At 42.5% G+C, this 17,139-nt stretch overlaps 1 protein-coding gene across 6 annotated transcripts in view; it reads right to left on the bottom strand.

The window, feature by feature from the left end:
* The window catches only part of sgk3 (serum/glucocorticoid regulated kinase family member 3), a 100,867-nt gene that overhangs the window by 44,409 nt on the left and 39,319 nt on the right, over positions 1-17,139 (bottom strand). The gene's annotated exons all lie outside the window — the stretch shown is intronic.

The raw sequence follows: 17,139 nt of genomic DNA on the forward strand, positions 1-17,139 counted from the left end.
TAGGGAGAAGCGCTGTTGACGTTTTGGGCCGAGACCCTTCGTCAGGACTAACCGAAAGGAAAGATTGTAAGAGATTTGAAAGTAGTGGGGGGAGGGGGGAAATGCGAAATGATAGCAGAAGACCGGAGGGGGTGGGATGAAGCTAAGAGCTGGAAAGGTGATTGGCGAAAGTGATACAGAGCTGGAGAAGGGAAAGGATCATGGGACAGGAGGCCTCAGGAGAAAGAAAGAAACATTGACTTCTCTAACTTCCGTTAATGTCCCTCCTCCCCTTCTTACTCCATCCCTGACATATTTAGTTGTTTGCCTGTTCTCCATCTCCCTCTGGTGCTTCACCCCCCCCTTTCTTTCTCCTGAGGCCTCCCATCCCATGATCCTTTCCCTTCTCCAGCTCTATATCACTTTCGCCAATCACCTTTCCAGCTCTTAGCTTCATCCCTCCCCCTCCGGTCTTCTCCTATCATTTTGCATTTCCCCCTCCCCCCACTACTTTCAAATCTCTTACTATCTTTCCTTTCGGTTAGTCCTGACAAAGGGTCTCGGCCCAAAACGTCGACAGCGCTTCTCCCTATAGATGCTGCCTGGCTTGCTGTGTTCCACCAGCATTTTGTGTGTGTTGTTGTTTGAATTTCCAGCATCTGCAGATTTCCTTGTGTTTACCCATACACCACATTTACTTTCATAACTTACCCTTTTATAATGCTCTTTTGCTTTTGTCAACTGCTCAATTGTCATTAAATTGGTCTTTTATTTGATCACAAACATTCCATATTATGCTTTCCTCTCCTCCTCCTAATCTCTGCACTTGCTTAAAACCAACTGCATGTCTCTATCTTCTTCAAATTCCAAGGAAAGACAATGTCTTCCCTCTCACTAAATGCTTTTCTTGAAGATGATGAGCATGATGTTTGAACTACCATGGATCAACACCTGGAATTATGAAATTGTAGCCACTAGTGATACTTGGTTGCAGGAAGGGCAAGACTGGCAGCTCAGTATTCTGGGGTTCAGCTGTTTTTGAAACGACGGAGCGGGAGAGATTAAAGGAGTGGAGGAATCAAGGAAAGTATCACAGTAGTGTTGAATCAGGTCAGATTGGAGAACTATCTAGTGAGGCATTATGCCTGGAACTGAGAAATAAGAAAGGTATGATAACAATAATGGGGTTATATCATAGGCCACACAACAGTCCAAGGGATTGAGAGGAACAAATCTGTAGAGAGATCACAGGCTATTGCAAGAAACAAGGTTGTTATAATAGGTGATTTCAATTTTCCACATGTTGACGGGGAATCCCATACTATAAGAGAACTAGATGGGATAGAGTTTGTCAAATGCGTTCGGGATAGTTTCCTTCAACAGTACATAGAATTCCAACGAGAGAGTGTGCGATATTTGATCTGCTATTAGGGAATGAGACAGTGCAGGTGACAGAGTTTGTGTAGGGGAACATTTTACATATAGTGATCATATGCAATTGGTTTCAATGTAAATATACAAAAAGACAGGTCTGGCCCGTGAGTTGAGATTCTAAATTGGAGTAAGGCCAATTTTGATGATATCAGAAAGGATCTGGCAAGTGTGGATTGGGACAGGCTGTTTTCTGGCAGGAGGAGGAGGCAAGTGGGAGGCCTTCAAAAGTGAAATTTTAGGAGTACAAGGTTTGTATGTGCCTCTCAGAATAAAAGGTAAAAATAACATGCGTTGGGAACCTTTGCTTTCAAAGCATATTGAGGCCCTGGTTAAGAAAAAAAAGGAGTTGCATGGCAGATATATGCAGGTAGAATAAGCAGGTATGAACAATGGTGTGTTTATGGAGTATAAGAAATGCAACAGACCATTAAAGAAAGAAATCAGGAGGGCTAAAAGAAGGCATGAGCTTGCCCTAGCAGACAAGATAAAAGAGAATCCTAAGGATTTCTACAAATACATTAAGAGCAGAAGGATTGCAAGGGACAAAATTGGTCTGCTGGCAGATCAGAACAGTAATTCATGTGTGGTGCCAAAAGAGATGGGGGCAGAACTTAAATAAATGTTTTGCATCCGTATTTACTCAGGAGGTGGACAGAGATTCTACAGAAGTGAGGCACAGCAGCATCAACTTCATGGACCCTGCACAGATTACAAAGGAGGTGGTGTTTGCTACCCTGTGGCAAATTAAGGGGGACAAATCCACAGCGCCTGACAAGTTGTTCCTTCAAACCCTGTGGGAGGCAAGTGCAGAAATCGCTGGGACCCTAGCAGAGATATTTAAAACATCCTTAGTGACAAATAGGAGAGATACCAGAGGATTGCCAATGTTGTTCTGCTGTTCAAGTAAGGCTCTAAAAATAAACCAGGAAACTATGTGCCAGTGAACCTGACATCAGTCCTGCCGAAGAGTTTTGGCCTAAAACATCGACTATATTTTTTTCTGTAGATGCTGCCTGGCCTGCTAAGCTCCTCCAGCATTTTGTGTGTGCTGCTCAAATTTCCAGTATTTGCAGATTTTCTCTTGTTTGTGATCAGTAACGGGGAAGTTATTGTAAGGTATTAAGAGGGATTGGATATATAGGTAGTTGGAAAGACACAGACTGAGTAAGGACAGTCAGCATGGTTTTGTGCGTAATAGGTCATTTCTAATCAATCTTACAGATTTTTTTTTAGGAAGCTACCTTTCTGACTGGAGGGACGTGACGAGTGGAGTGTTGCGGGGATCTGTTGTTGTTTGTCAACTATATCAATGACCTAGATGATAATGCGGTTAACTAACAAATTTGCAGATGACACCAAGATTGGGGTATAGTGGACAGTGAGGAAGGCTATTATGGCTTGCAGTCAGATCTGAATCAGCTGGGAAAATGGACTGGGAAATGGCAGATGCAATTTAAAGCAGACAAGTGTGAAGTTTTGCACTTTGGTAGGACCAACCAGGATAGGTCATGCACAATGAATGGTAGGGCACTGAAGAGTGTGGTAGAACAAAGAGATCTGGGAATACAAGTCCATAATTCATTGAAAATGGTGTCACAGGTAGATCGGGTCATAAAGAAAGCTTCTGGCACATTGGCCTTCATAAATCAGGAGATGGAATATTATTGTGAAGTCATATAAGGCAATAGTGAGGCCTTATTTGTGTACAGTTTTGATCACCTACCTACAGAAAATATATTAAAAAAGTTAAAAGAGTACAGAGAAAAGATACAAGGACATTGCCAGGTCTGGAAGACCCGAGTTATAAGACTGAATAGATTAGGATTTTATTCCTTGGAACATAAAAGATTGAGAGGAGATTTGAATGAGGTATACAAAATTATGAGGGGTATAGATAGGGTAAATGCAAGCAGGCTTTTCCACTGAAATTGGGTGGGACTACAACTAGAAGTCATTGATTAAGGGTGAAAGGTGAAAAGTTTAAGGAGAACATGAGGGGACTCAGAGGGTTGTGAGAGTGTGGATCGAGATGGCAGCACAAGTGGTGCATGCAAGCTGGATTTCAATGTTTAAGGAAAGTTTGGATAGGTACATGGATAGTAGGGGCATAGAGGATAATGGTCCCAGTGCAGGTTGATGGGGGTAGGCAGCTTAAATCGTTTGGCATGAACCAAATTGCCCAAAGGGCCTGTTTCTTTGCTGTACTTTTCTATGACTCTACCAAATTGCAGGTCATCAGAAACGCCATCAAGGAAATATAACTGCTTCTAGGCTTTTAAAAAAAAGTTGCATCCTACGTAACCTTCTCATTGAGGCATTGAACATAGAAACAGGGCCTTTGGCCCATTCAGTCCATGTCAAACCATTAACCTGCCTAGTCTATAGCTGTACCATAACCTGGCATAACCTTCCAACCATGTACCTGTCCAAATTTATCTCAAATGTTGAAATTGACTCTACATCCACCGCTTGTGTTGGCAGCTCATTCCACACTCTCACTACCCTCTGAGTGAAGACTTTCCCCTCATGTTCCTTTTAAACATGTCACCTTTCATCCTTAACCCATGACCGTTAGTTGTAGTCTGTTATGATCCCAGCCCCCTCCTTTGTGAGAATCGCCAGAGCCCTAGTGAAGGGGGGGGGGGGGGGTCAATGACCCAAGAGAAGAGAGAGATACGTGCGGTGTCCCACGTTTCATGGCGAGGCAAAGCTGGCGACTGTGGTCATTGTCTCGTGGAGACACCTTTGTGAATTGGGAACTGTACTACGTGTATACCCTCAGGGCAACATGGGTGGAGAGATGGAGAGAGATTGCATCATCCCAACCTGATTGACATCTGAGACCCCGTGAGTACAGATAAAAGAGGGGTTGTAAAGACGGCCCCCCAGACGCATCAGAAGACACGCTGGAAATCCTGCAACAGCATTTAAGAGCGACAGCTGGTGGTGGGGTTCGTGTGCGTCTTTTCCTTGCCTGGGATTGACGACCTCACCACGAAAGAACGGCTTAGCTACAGGGGAGGCCACAAGTGAGCGTCCATTCCCCAACGAGGCTTCGACGAATCGAACTCCTAAAGGTTGGAAAAAAACCCCGCCGGGTAACTGCTTCATTTAATCTCTATCTCTCTCTCTTTAACAAAGTGCACCAACGCAACACCACCAAAAGACGGCAGCTGGTGGAACTGCAGTGACCGCAAGAGACTTTCAGATATACAGCGGACAATATATACATTACCCCTAGACAACGATAGAGTTTATTTCTTATTGGTTATTACTATACCTGTGCTTTAGATTGAGTATTGATGACTTATGGTATCTGAATGTTTGTATTAACCTTACTTTTGTGCCCCTTTATGTTACGAACTCCGTAACTGAGTCACTTACCAGCAAAGATAGATATGTCTGCTGAAGTCTGATGGTACTATTTTTAAACGTTTTTATTTATAAAGGGGCACAAAAGTAAGGTTAATACAAACATTCAGCTAATATAAGTCGTCACTACTCAATCTACAGCACAGGTATAGTAATAATCAATCAGAAATAAGCTCTATTGTTGTCTAGGGGATAACACTGAGTCCAATTGAAATATAAAGAGTCACTCAGAAGTCTGCAGGCTTTTCCCTTTTGGGAACTGCTGGGGTTTCACGTTGTGGAGAGAGAGAGATGGTTGAGAAAGGATAAACACTTGTCCGTTGTCTTTACGGAGCAAATCCTTGGAATCAGGGGAGCAGGCTTCCCCGTTGTTAGTTAAAAGTGGTCTTCCGTTGGTTCCAGCCACAGATTCAAAATTCGGAATCTAACGCACATGACTTCCTTCAAAATGGCTTCCCGCTCCCATGGGAATCAGTATCGTGCTTCCTTGGTGTCTCCTTGGTGCGTCTGAGGGTTGTCCCCCCCTCAGACCCTCCTTTATACTTCTTCACGGGATCGCAGGTGTCAATCAGGTTGCAGGTGATGCGATCTCTCTCTCAACCAGCCCACTTTGCCCGAGGGCTTTTCACGTGGTCTCCATGAGACAATAGTCAATGTCGCCTTTTTTTTCATCCCTATGGAAACGCGAACTTCCGCACGTCTCTCTCTTGGGTCATTGGCCCTTCACTAGGGCCCTTGCGTTTCTCACAAGGGAGGGAGCTGGGATCATAACACCTCCCCTCTTAAACGTTTTTTACCAGCGGTTAAAAACAGGTTGGTACAGGATTTTTTCTTTTTTTTTCTGGACTCTAACATACTACACAAGCTTTTCTCTTCACAGAGTACTACCGTTATACAGTCCAGTCAGTATCTAAACAGGTAACAATTACAGTGCCCCTTTCTTCAATATCTTAACATCACGTACCGTACTCAAGTCTGGTAGCATCAAACTTCAGTTCAATAACCACCTATTTATTTATTTTCTTCAGCAACAAAACGTAAAGAGGTGTGATCTTAGCTTAGGTGCATCTACAAAAGTTTATGCGAATACTAATCGTTTCAGTCGTTTTCACTTCACCGGCAGGTCTCCAAAGGGGCCGTCTTTATCATTCACAGGCCTTGGCGCAACCCCGTACAACCGGCTTTTCTGTTTAAAAATGGCATCCCCATTAACCGTCGCCTCTTTTCCGGTGAGTCCCCCCGTGGGGAACTTGAGTAATTTGGCGAGGTACTCTCCCGCCTTTCTTTTCCATAAGGGTTATTCTCTTAACTCCGTGTCCCAAACCTAGACCATCGTGGGAATTTCCACCCAATTCTTTAATGTTACACAGGTAGCTAACCCTTTTGTCCAGACCATGCAGGCTGATGGGTTTCAGTTCGAACCTTTCCCTCCGGCCGCATTTAAATTTTGGTTTCCTCACAGCGCTTTCTTGAATAACAATAGCATGTGGGGCACCTTTACATTCCAAATCAACCTGTAATCGATGCGCCGGCACCAATCTACACTTTAAATTTTCTTCCTTCGATTTGGGAATTACAGATTTTCTGCCTCCCTCCACAACAACAGTTATCTCCCCATTCGTAAACTCCACATTAACTCTGAACACCCCCTTCAGCACAACCATCTGGGAACTCACACTTCCCAAGGTTAACCCTTTTTTTTCCCAAACCAAGTCTATCTGCTCCAAAAGGACGACCGTCTCGTCCAGCTGAGTCAAATACCTCAGCTTTTTTCTGAGCTCCGTGACTAGGTTCAGCACCACGTGCATCCCCATCTTGGACACACTCAAACGGGACATTGGCCTCTTCCAGGCTTTCAACACCCGTACCTTTTTCAAATTCTAACATCCCCCGATCCTTCCAGTTACTCTCTAGGCAGCCCCCCGTTGGGGAAGGCGCAACCCTGCGAGCTGAAACAACCTCCTCGGCCGTTTCAGCTGACTTCTCCACAGCAAGGATACCCTTCCTCTCTAAGACTGCCCTCATTTCACTCTCGGGACCATCGGAAACACCTTTAGAACTCTCAACTTCTCCAAACAATTCTGCCAAACCAGACAGATCAACCATGTCCAACTCTGGACCTTTTAACAGCTTTATCCGTTTCTCATCTTTATTTCCTACCTCTAGGACCTTTCTCTTCACTAAGGGGAGGGCTATCTCCTCGCCCTTACCCCCTTTCACTTTACTACTTTCTGTTTTACCACCCTCGGAACCCTCGTGGTATAGGGTCGGTAAAAACGTCTTGGCCAAATCACTACTGGCCCGATTTAAACTGCTCTGGTTCTCAGCTGCTTTTCTCGACAGGCTGCGAGTGACCGCGCATGCGTGATAGCTTTAGGACTCTAGGGGCGGGGAGACCGTACTCTCCGGTCGGCGGGTCGGCATCATGGCTGCCCAAATCCTACCTCCGGCTAAATCGTCCCCCTCCCCTCTCTCTACCCCTTGAGCTCTTCGCTCTTGCCTTCGCCTGTCCAGCTCCAATTCATGGATCCTTTGTTTCTCTGTCTCTGCTCGTTCCTTTTCTCTCTCGGCCACTTCTAGCTCTTTTGACTTAATTTCATGTTCCCACCGTAATCTCTCTATCTCTAACTGATCCGTCGTACTAGCGGGTACTTTTTCAGGGATGTTTTCCAACTCCTCTGCTTCAAACACATTCTCCCCAATGTAATACTGAGTTATGGCCCTTCGCACCTCCCGCTTTTTCATGGACGACTTCACCTCTGCGAGGTTTAACCCCTTCCCCAAATTTAACAAGTCTGATTTGGTGGCCATCCCTAGCGCCTCCATAGTCGGGTTTTTCATAAATTCACCCACGTCCATCTTTGCTGGTTTCCCGTCTGGCTACCTGCGTACCAGATCCCAATTTTTTTTTTTTTTTTTGACTTACAATCCCGATTGACTAGCCCTTCCAATTTGGTGTCAAATCACGAGACGAGGCCCCAATTGTTACGAACTCCGTAACTGAGTCACTTACCGGCAAAGATAGATATGTCTGCTGAAGTCTGATGGTACTATTTTTAAACGTTTTTATTTATAAAGGGGCACAAAAGTAAGGTTAATACAAACATTCAGCTAATATAAGTCGTCACTACTCAATCTACAGCACAGGTATAGTAATAATCAATCAGAAATAAGCTCTATCGTTGTCTAGGAGATAATACTGAGTCCAATTGAAATATAAAGAGTCACTCAGAAGTCTGCAGGCTTTTCCCTTTTGGGAACCGCTGGGGTTTCACGTTGTGGACTAGACAACGATCGAGTTCATTTCTTATTGGTTATTACTATACCTGCGCTTTAGATTGAGTATTGATGACTTATGGTATCTGAATGTTTGTATTAACCTTACTTTTGTGCCCCTTTATAAATAAAAACGTTTGAAAATGGTACCATCAGACTTCAGCGGACCTCTCTATCTTTGTTGGTAAGTGATCCAGTTATGGGATACGTAACAAATCCTATAGGTAGGTGACCAAACCTGCAAATTAGGCCTTACCAACTCTTGTACTCAGTACATCGATTTATGAAGGGCAATATGCCAAAAGGCTTCTTTACGACTCTATCTATCAGTGACACCACTTTCAAGGTACCATGGATCTCTCTGTTCTGCAGCACTCCTCAGTGCCCTACTTTTCAATGTGTAAGACTTACTCTAGTTGGCTCTCCCAAAGTGCAGCACCTCACACTTGTCTGCATTAAATTTCATCTGTCATTCTTCAGTCCACTTTTCCCAGCTGGTCCAAATCCCACTGCAAGCTTTGAAAGTCTTCCTCATTGTCCATTACACCTCCAATCTTGGTGTCATCTGCAAATCTGCTGATCCAATTTAACAAATTATCATCCAGATCATTGATATAGATGACGAACAACAACGGACCTAGCACCAATCCCTGAGGCACTCCACTAGTCACAGACTTCCAACCAGAGAACCATCTACTACCATTCTATGTTTCTCTCATGAAGCTAATGTCTAATCCTATTTTAATCAAAATGGGCTAAATCTTATACTTATCATTATTCCTCATGAGTATCATTTGAGAGGCCCACACTAACTTTTCTCCTGCATACCAAAAGATTTGTTGACACCTTCTGCATTTTGTTACTTTTCAGAGTAAAGAACAGTTTCTCAACCTCATAGAATTAATGCAAATCAGAATCAGGTTTAATATCACTAGTGTATGTTGTGAAATTTGTTGCTTTGTAACAGCAGAACATTGCAATAATAAAAACTGAATTACAGTAAGTGTGTATATAGAGCAAAAAAAAGTAGAGAGGTAGTGCGCATGGGTTCAAAATCCAGAGAAAGCTGATGGTTGAAGGGAGGAAGCTATTCCTGAGTTATTGTCCTGTACCTCCTGCATGATTGTAACAATGACAAGAGGGCATGCCGTGGATGATGTTTGTCCTTAATGATGGATGCGGCCTTTTTGAGGCTTCACTCCTTGAAGATGTCCTGGATGCTGGGGAAGCTAGTGTCCACAATGAACACAGTGGAAAGGAGAATTTTGAATATTCAATCTGAGGTTCCTGGAAAGCAGATGGAAAATGGAAGCGATGTCCTTTGTCCAAAGCGAGTCAGTATCTCTCTGGGCAAGCTTGGATTGATAGGGTGAGCAGCCATTATAGTTCACATCAAAACCCAAGCCCCAGAAAACCTGTGAGCAATGCTACAAAAAGTTCCTAAAGTTCCCTTCCATTGTCAAGGTTAGTCTTCAAATGCATTTATGCTACAAACTGAATTATCAAGTCTAATATTTATTAATCTATTTTCAGAAGCCCAGGCATTTTAATTCTATTTAAGCATGTTATTCATTGTGGGTTGGAAGCTCAGTCAAAATGGTATTTCTCAACTGAGCACCACAATACAGGTGCCCCCCACCTTCACAAAGGTAGAGCATTCTTATGAAACCTTTCTTAAGGCAAAACGGCATAAAGCAAAGAACCATTCAGTTATATGGGAAAAATTTTCGTAAAAGCAAAAATCCTCTTTGTAAGGTGAAAACAGGTTCCTAATGTAGGTCTTTTGTAAAAGCGAAGTGCCGTAAAGCAAACATTCGTAAAGCAGGGGACACCTGTATTACAAAAATCACTGTGCTGTAGCAGTTAGTGTGACGCTATTACACATCAGGGTATTCCAGAGTTTGGAGTTTAATTCTGGTGTCATTCTGTAATGAGTGTCTGTACGTCCTCCCTGTTGAATGTGTGGGGTTTTCTCCAGGTACACCCATTTCCTCCCACAGTCCAAAGACACACTGGGTAGGTTATCTGGTCATTGTAAATTGTCCCACAATCAAGTTAGAGTTAATTGGGTTTTTAGGGGTTGCCAGGGTGGCATGGCTTGTAAGGCCAGAAGGGTACACTCTGTGTTGTATTGCTAAATAATAAATTAATTAATTTACTGGTGGATAAATACAGTAACCAATGGAAATAACCATAAAAATCATATCAGAGAGTCATAGAACACTACAGCAAAGAACACAGCCAATCACCCCATCCAGTCTGTGCTGAACCACTATTTTGCTAGTCCCATCGAGCTACCAATCCATGTACCTATTCAAATTTCTCAGGTTGAAATCAAACCCACATTCACTACTTCTGTTGGCAGCTTGTTCCACACTCTCACCACCCTCTGAGTGAGGTTCCCTCTCAAGTTCCCCTTAAACATTTCACCTTCTCCTTTAACCCATTATCTCTAGTTCTAGTCTCACCCAACCTCAGTGGGAAAAGCCTACTTGCATTTACCCTGTCTATACCCCTCAATACCTGACGGCACACACTCAACAATTCAGGAACAGCTTCTTCTCCTCTGCCATCCGATTCCTAAATGGACATTGAAACATTGAATATAGTATTTCTGTTTTTGCACAGTTTTTAAAATCTATTCAATATACATAATTGATTTACTTGTTTATTTATTATTTTATTTATTATTATTTTTTTCTCTCTTCTAGATTATGTATTGCATTGAACTGCTGCTGCTAAATTAACAAATTTCACGTCACATGCCAGTGATAATAAACCTGATTCTGATTCAAATCTGCCCTCATTCTCATATGCTCTAACCTATTCAACTTTTTTGTAAACTCAGATGCTCAAGTCCTGGCAACATCCTTGTAAATTTTCTCTGCACTTTTTAAACCTTATTGGTATCTTTTTTGTAGATAGGTGACCGGAACTGCAATCATGTAGAGAAACTAGCTTTAATTGTGGAAAAAATTCCAAATCCAATAGTTCACTAACATAATTTTTTAATGACTGCACATTGCACTGTTGTTGTGTCACTGCATTCAGGATCGACCAGTTTCATCTGGGATCTACAGTGGGTGTGTAGCTGAATCCTTGAGGAGCAGAATCAAAATCCAAACACTACCACATTGAAAATAACAACTTGCATTTGTACAATGTTGTAAAACTTTCCAAGTGCTTCACAGCAATGACTGGAACAAGATCTTAAGCAGAGCTAAAAATCAGATTTCAGAATAATGATGCTGAAACAGTCAGTATACAATACATTGTCATTATTCTTTGAAAATGACAACTCTGAAATTTCTTTGTATGCAGGAGCAAACTAATCCTCAGCCTGGGATTTAATGTGAACTAACACAATGCTCTTTAATACTGAGCTTTACATGGTACTCAACAAGGGAGACTGAATTTGGACCAATTGCTCAATAATAGTGAGGTTTGTTTAAAGGAATGTCTTTAAACAAAAAGTGGGGGAATTTCCAGGCACACCTTGGCAGCTGAAGGCACTTCTGCCAACAAATATGCAATTAAAGAATAGTGATGTGCAGAAGTAGAGTCGTAGGAGTGCAGTTATCTCATAAGTGAAGAGTTTGAGGAAGTAACAAAGTTAAGGAAGGGTAAAAACACAAAAGGAAAATAAAGGTAAGGACTTTATAAAACTTGAAGGTGTTCAACCACAGATTAATGTGAACAATAACGACTTGGGGAAGATGGAAGGCAGGTTCATAAGTGGGAATAAATTGCAAATAGCTGAAATCAACAGGTGATGATATATAAATATCTGAAATATATAATTAAAACTGCAGCCTTGAATATGGATCCTAACTTGGGTTCAGATAGGCAAGAATTGAAACTGTATCCCAGACTACAAACAAGTAGTATTTATGTATAGTATATTAAGTCCCAACCTGCTTCCCATGAGATGCGGGCATAAATATCTTGAAGTACGAGAGTACAAAGTCATATCGAGTCTTCAACACAATTAATGATATAATTTATGCACATGAGCCTTCTTATATCAATTATAAAGATTTTGTTAATCATGTTCCTTTCTAAATAAATCACCAATCTGGTCATGAAAATCATGAAACTGCAAATGCTGAAAAATTCTGAAATAAAAATAAGAAATGCTGGAAACAGCAGGTTAGGCAGCATTTACAGAAAGAAACAGAATTAATGTTTCAGGTGAAAGGTTCTTCATTAGAACTGGGAAGGAGAGAAAATACGTTAGGATTAAGTTGCGAAGAGAGGGATGGGAGTATCTCTGATAGGACATGACCTTGGGGGTAAGCAATAAGTGAATTCATCTAGTCAAAGGGTTAATGGGGGCAGCCAGCAAGGGAGAACACGGTTCTTTGTTTATCGACACAATGACATTTAAGAGGGTTGGAGAAAAAGGATACAGAAAAGGCAGTGTAAAAATTGCAAAATACCAAGCTGCAGTTTATGCCCAACAGATCAGGCAGTGATAATGGAGAGACATAACTTTGTCACAGATAGATGATAAAGATCCATTCTGAAACAGGTACATAAAGTGAGTTGGAGACACAAGTTACCACAGATGCTGGAATCCAGAACAAAAAAATAGACTACTGGAGGAACTCAGCAGGTTGGACAGCATCTTCAGAGGGAAATGGACAGTCAATGTTTCAGCTCTCAACCTAAAGTATCAACTGTCCATTTCCCTCTACATATGCTGTGAAACAAAGCAAGTTGCCTGAAGTTGTACAAAATTAGGCAGCACAAACCCTGATGTAAAACAAGATGTTGTTCCCCAAGCTTATGTTAGGCTTTATTTTAATATTTCAGAAGGACATGTACGGATAGGTCAGTGGGTGTGGAATGGGGAAGTAAACAGCAGGCAAGATTGCCCTTATAGGTATGGCCAAATCATGCAATTTGGTCTTTTCAGTGTCAAGGAGACTACAAAGTGAACAACAAATGCTGTACACTGTACTGGAAAAAGTGCAAATTATTGCATCCCTTGGAAAGACTGTTTGTGCCATGTGCTTAATCCTGCTCGACTTGCTTTACACTTACAACTCTGAGGTTAAGCACAGCTCCGATGCCATATTTAAACTTGCTGATGACATCACTGTCATTGGCTGAATCAGAGGTGGAGATGAATCAGCATTTAAGAGGAAGATTGAAAATCTGGCTGAGTGGTGCCACAATAACAACTTCTCAATCAATGTCAGCAAGATCAAGGAGCTGATTATAGAGTTCAAGAGGAGGAAACTGGAGGCCCATGAGCCAGTCCTCATCAGGGGATCAGAGCTGGAAAGGGTCAGTAACATAACTTTAAATTCCTTGGTGTTATCATTTCAGAGGATCTGTCTTGGGTCCAGAACGTAAGTACCATGATAAAGAAAGCACAGCAGTGCTTCCACTTCCTTAAAAGTTTGCAAAGCTGTGGCATATCATCTAAAACTTTGACAAACTTCTCTAGATGTGCAATGGAGAGTATATTGACTGGTTGTATTGGCCTGGTATGAAAATATCAATGCCCTTAAATGGAAAATCCTACAAAAAGTAATGGATACAGCCCAGACCATCACAGGTCACATCTACATGGAGTGCTGTCACAGGAAAGCAGCATCCATTATCAAGGACACCATCACACAGGCCATGCTCTCTTCTCACTGCTGCTATCAGGAAGAAAGTACAGGAGCCTCAGGACTCACATCATCATGTTCAGAAACAGTTATCACCCCTCAACCATCAAGCTCTTGAAGCAGAGAAGATAACTTCACTCAACTCATCACTGAACTGTTCCATAACCTATGGGTGACTTTCAAGGACTCTTCATCTCATGTTCTCGATATGCATTGTGTATTTATTTATTATTATTATTACATTTAATTATTTTTCCTTTTTAAAATTTAGACATTTTGTCTTATTGCACATTGGTTGTTTGTCTGTCCTGTTGGGTGCAGTCTTTCAATGATTCTCATTTTTTTTGTATTTACTGTGAATGCCCACAAGAAAATGAATCTCATGGTTGCGTTTTTTTTATTTATTCATTTACAGGATGCGGGCGTCACCATCTAAGCCAGCATTTATTGCCCAACCCTAGCTGCCCTTGAGAAGGTGATGATGAGCTGCCTTCTTGGACTACTGCAGTCTGAGGTATAGGTACACCCACAGTGCTGTCAAGGAGGGAATTCCATGAGTTTGACCCAGTGACAATGAAGGAACGGCGATACGTTTCCAAGACAGGATACTGAGTGACTTGGAGGGGGATTTCCAAGTGGTAGTGTTCCTAGGTATCTGCTATTCTCGTCCTTCTCGATGGTAGTGGTCGTGGGCCTGGAAGATGCTGTTTTAGAAACTTTGTTGTGTTCTTGCAGTGCATCTTGTAGATAGTACACACTGCTGCAACTGTTTGTCGATGGTGGAGGGATTGGATGCTTGTGGAAAGGGTACCAATCAAATGGCCTGCCTTGTACTGGATGGTGTCAAGCTTCTTGAGTGTTGATGGAGCTGACAATGGCGAGTATTCCATTACACACCTGACCTGAGCCTTGTAGATGGTGGACAGGCTTTGAGTCAGGTGGTGAGTTACACACTGCAGGATTCCTAGCCTTTGACTTACTCTGGTAGCCATGGTCTTTATATGGCTAGTCCAGTTCAGTTTCCTATCAATGGTAACCCTCAGGATGTTGGCAGTAGGGGATTCAGTAAAGGTGATGCCACTGAATGTCAAGGGATGATAGCCAGAGATCTCTTGTTGGAGATCATTATTGCCTGGCACTTGTATGGCTCGAATGTTACTTGCCATTTGTAAACCCAAGCATGGATATTGTACAGGTCCTGCTGCATTTGGGTATGAACTGTTTCACTATCTGAGGAGTCGTGTACATAAAAAAAGCATACATGGTATGGCAAGTCTGAAAGAAAATTATGTTTTTCCACAAACCTGATTTAGAATAAAGCACAACAGACAAGGCAAAGAAATAACACGAGGAAATCTGCAGATGCTGGAAATTCAAACAACACACACAAAATGCTGGTAGAACACAGCAGGCTAGGCAGCATCTATAGGGAGAAGCGCTGTCGACGTTTCGGGCCGAGACCCTTCGTCAGGACTAACCAAAAGGAAAGATAGTAAGAGATTTGAAAGTAGTGGGGGTGGAGGGGGAAATGCGAAAAGATAGGAGAAGACCGGAGGGGGTGGGATGAAGCTAAGAGCTGGAAAGGTGATTGGCGAAAGTGATACAGAGCTGGAGAAGGGAAAGGATCATGGGACGGGAGGCCTCAGGAGAAAGAAAGGGGGGGGGGGGTGGGAGCACCAGAGAGAGATGGAGAACAGGCAAACAACTAAATATGTCAGGGATGGGGTAAGAAGGGGAGGAGGGGCATTAACGGAAGTTAGAGGTCAATGTTCATGCCATCAGGTTGGAGGCTACCCAGCCGGTATATAAGGTGTTGTTCCTCCAACCTGAGTTTGGATTCATTTTGACAATAGAGGAGGCCATGGATAGACATATCAGAATGGGAATGGGACGTGGAATTAAAATGTGTGGCCACTGGGAGATCCTACTTTTTCTGGCGGACCAGACTGGGAGACCGTTTCGCGAAACACCTACGCTTGGTCCATTCTGATATGTCTATCCATGGCCTCCTCTATTGTCAAAATGAATCCAAACTCAGGTTGGAGGAACAACACCTTATATACCGGCTGGGTAGCCTCCAACCTGATGGCATGAACATTGACTTCTCTAACTTCCATTAATGCCCCTCCTCCCCTTCTTACCCCATCCCTGACATATTTAGTTGTTTGCCTGTTCTCCATCTCCCTCTGGTGCTCCCCCCACCTTTCTTTCTCCTGAGGCCTCCCGTCCCATGATCCGTTCTCCAGCTCTGTATCACTTTCGCCAATCACCTTTCCAGCTCTTAGCTTCATCCTACCCCCTCCGGTCTTCTCCTATCATTTCGCATTTCCCCCTCCCCCCACTACTTTCAAATCTCTTACTATCTTTCCTTTTGGTTAGCCCTGACGAAGGGTCTCGGCCCGAAACGTCGACAGCGCTTCTCCCTATAGATGCTGCCTAGCCTGCTGTGTTCTACCAGCATTTTGTGCAAGGCAAAGAAATGTCCACTTCAATGAATTCATTAAATTGTAGGTTATATCAATTATCACTTTCTTCCTTATCAAAGATAGAAACCTAGGTTGCACATGTCAACAGTTTAGTGTCTAAATCATAACACTGGGATTATTTGATTCTGAAGAACGTGTTACCCAATTCTCTTATCAATGACTAATTGCAATCACAACATCTTTTCTTATTTTACTATCCCAGATAAAATCTCCATGTTACCATGAGTTTCCTCTTAATACACACAAGAGAATCTGCAGATACTGGAAATCCAGAGTAACACACACAAAATGCTGGAGAAACTTGACAGGTCAGACAGTATCTATAGAGAATGACAAAGCTGATGTTTCAAGCTAAGACCTTTCATCAGGACTTTCAATTATTGAATGAATATAGAGTGCTTTGCTATGTTAAATGACTGTGTCCATGCTTCACCATTTGCAAAACTGCACATGTTTATAATTTCACTCCAATTCCAACCACTCCTTCACTTATCTTCACTGCACTGGCAAATGGCTTTGATAACAAGTGAGCCACCAAACCCCCACCTCCCTCCCACCCATCTTCAGGCAGAGTAGCTATCAAGGCTACTGCTTCAATTGACATTCACAAATACTCAAACAATACTCAGCATCCAATTTTACATAAAAATTAAAATAAATTTAAAAGTTATAACACTAAAACAAAAACATTTAAAGTATTTCAACTAAAATAAATCAAATAAAAATAACAACTTATTTTATTCGTTTCTCCTACTCTTTACAATGGCCCCGTTGTCCCAATGCCACAACCTGACATGTTCAGTAGGCACATTTTCTACCTAAGAGCTGGGAAATCTGCAAAAGTTTGCGCTATCCCCTTGGAGTTCCTGAGGAGTTCACCAGCGTGTCGAGTGGCTGGGACTCTGCTGAGTGATATGCTGTGCTAATGACTGAGTGGGAACAGTCGAAGCATACATGTTGACAAAATTGTG

This window comes from Hemitrygon akajei, chromosome 1, assembly GCF_048418815.1.
Source record: "Hemitrygon akajei chromosome 1, sHemAka1.3, whole genome shotgun sequence".
Taxonomy (NCBI): Eukaryota; Metazoa; Chordata; class Chondrichthyes; order Myliobatiformes; family Dasyatidae; genus Hemitrygon; species Hemitrygon akajei.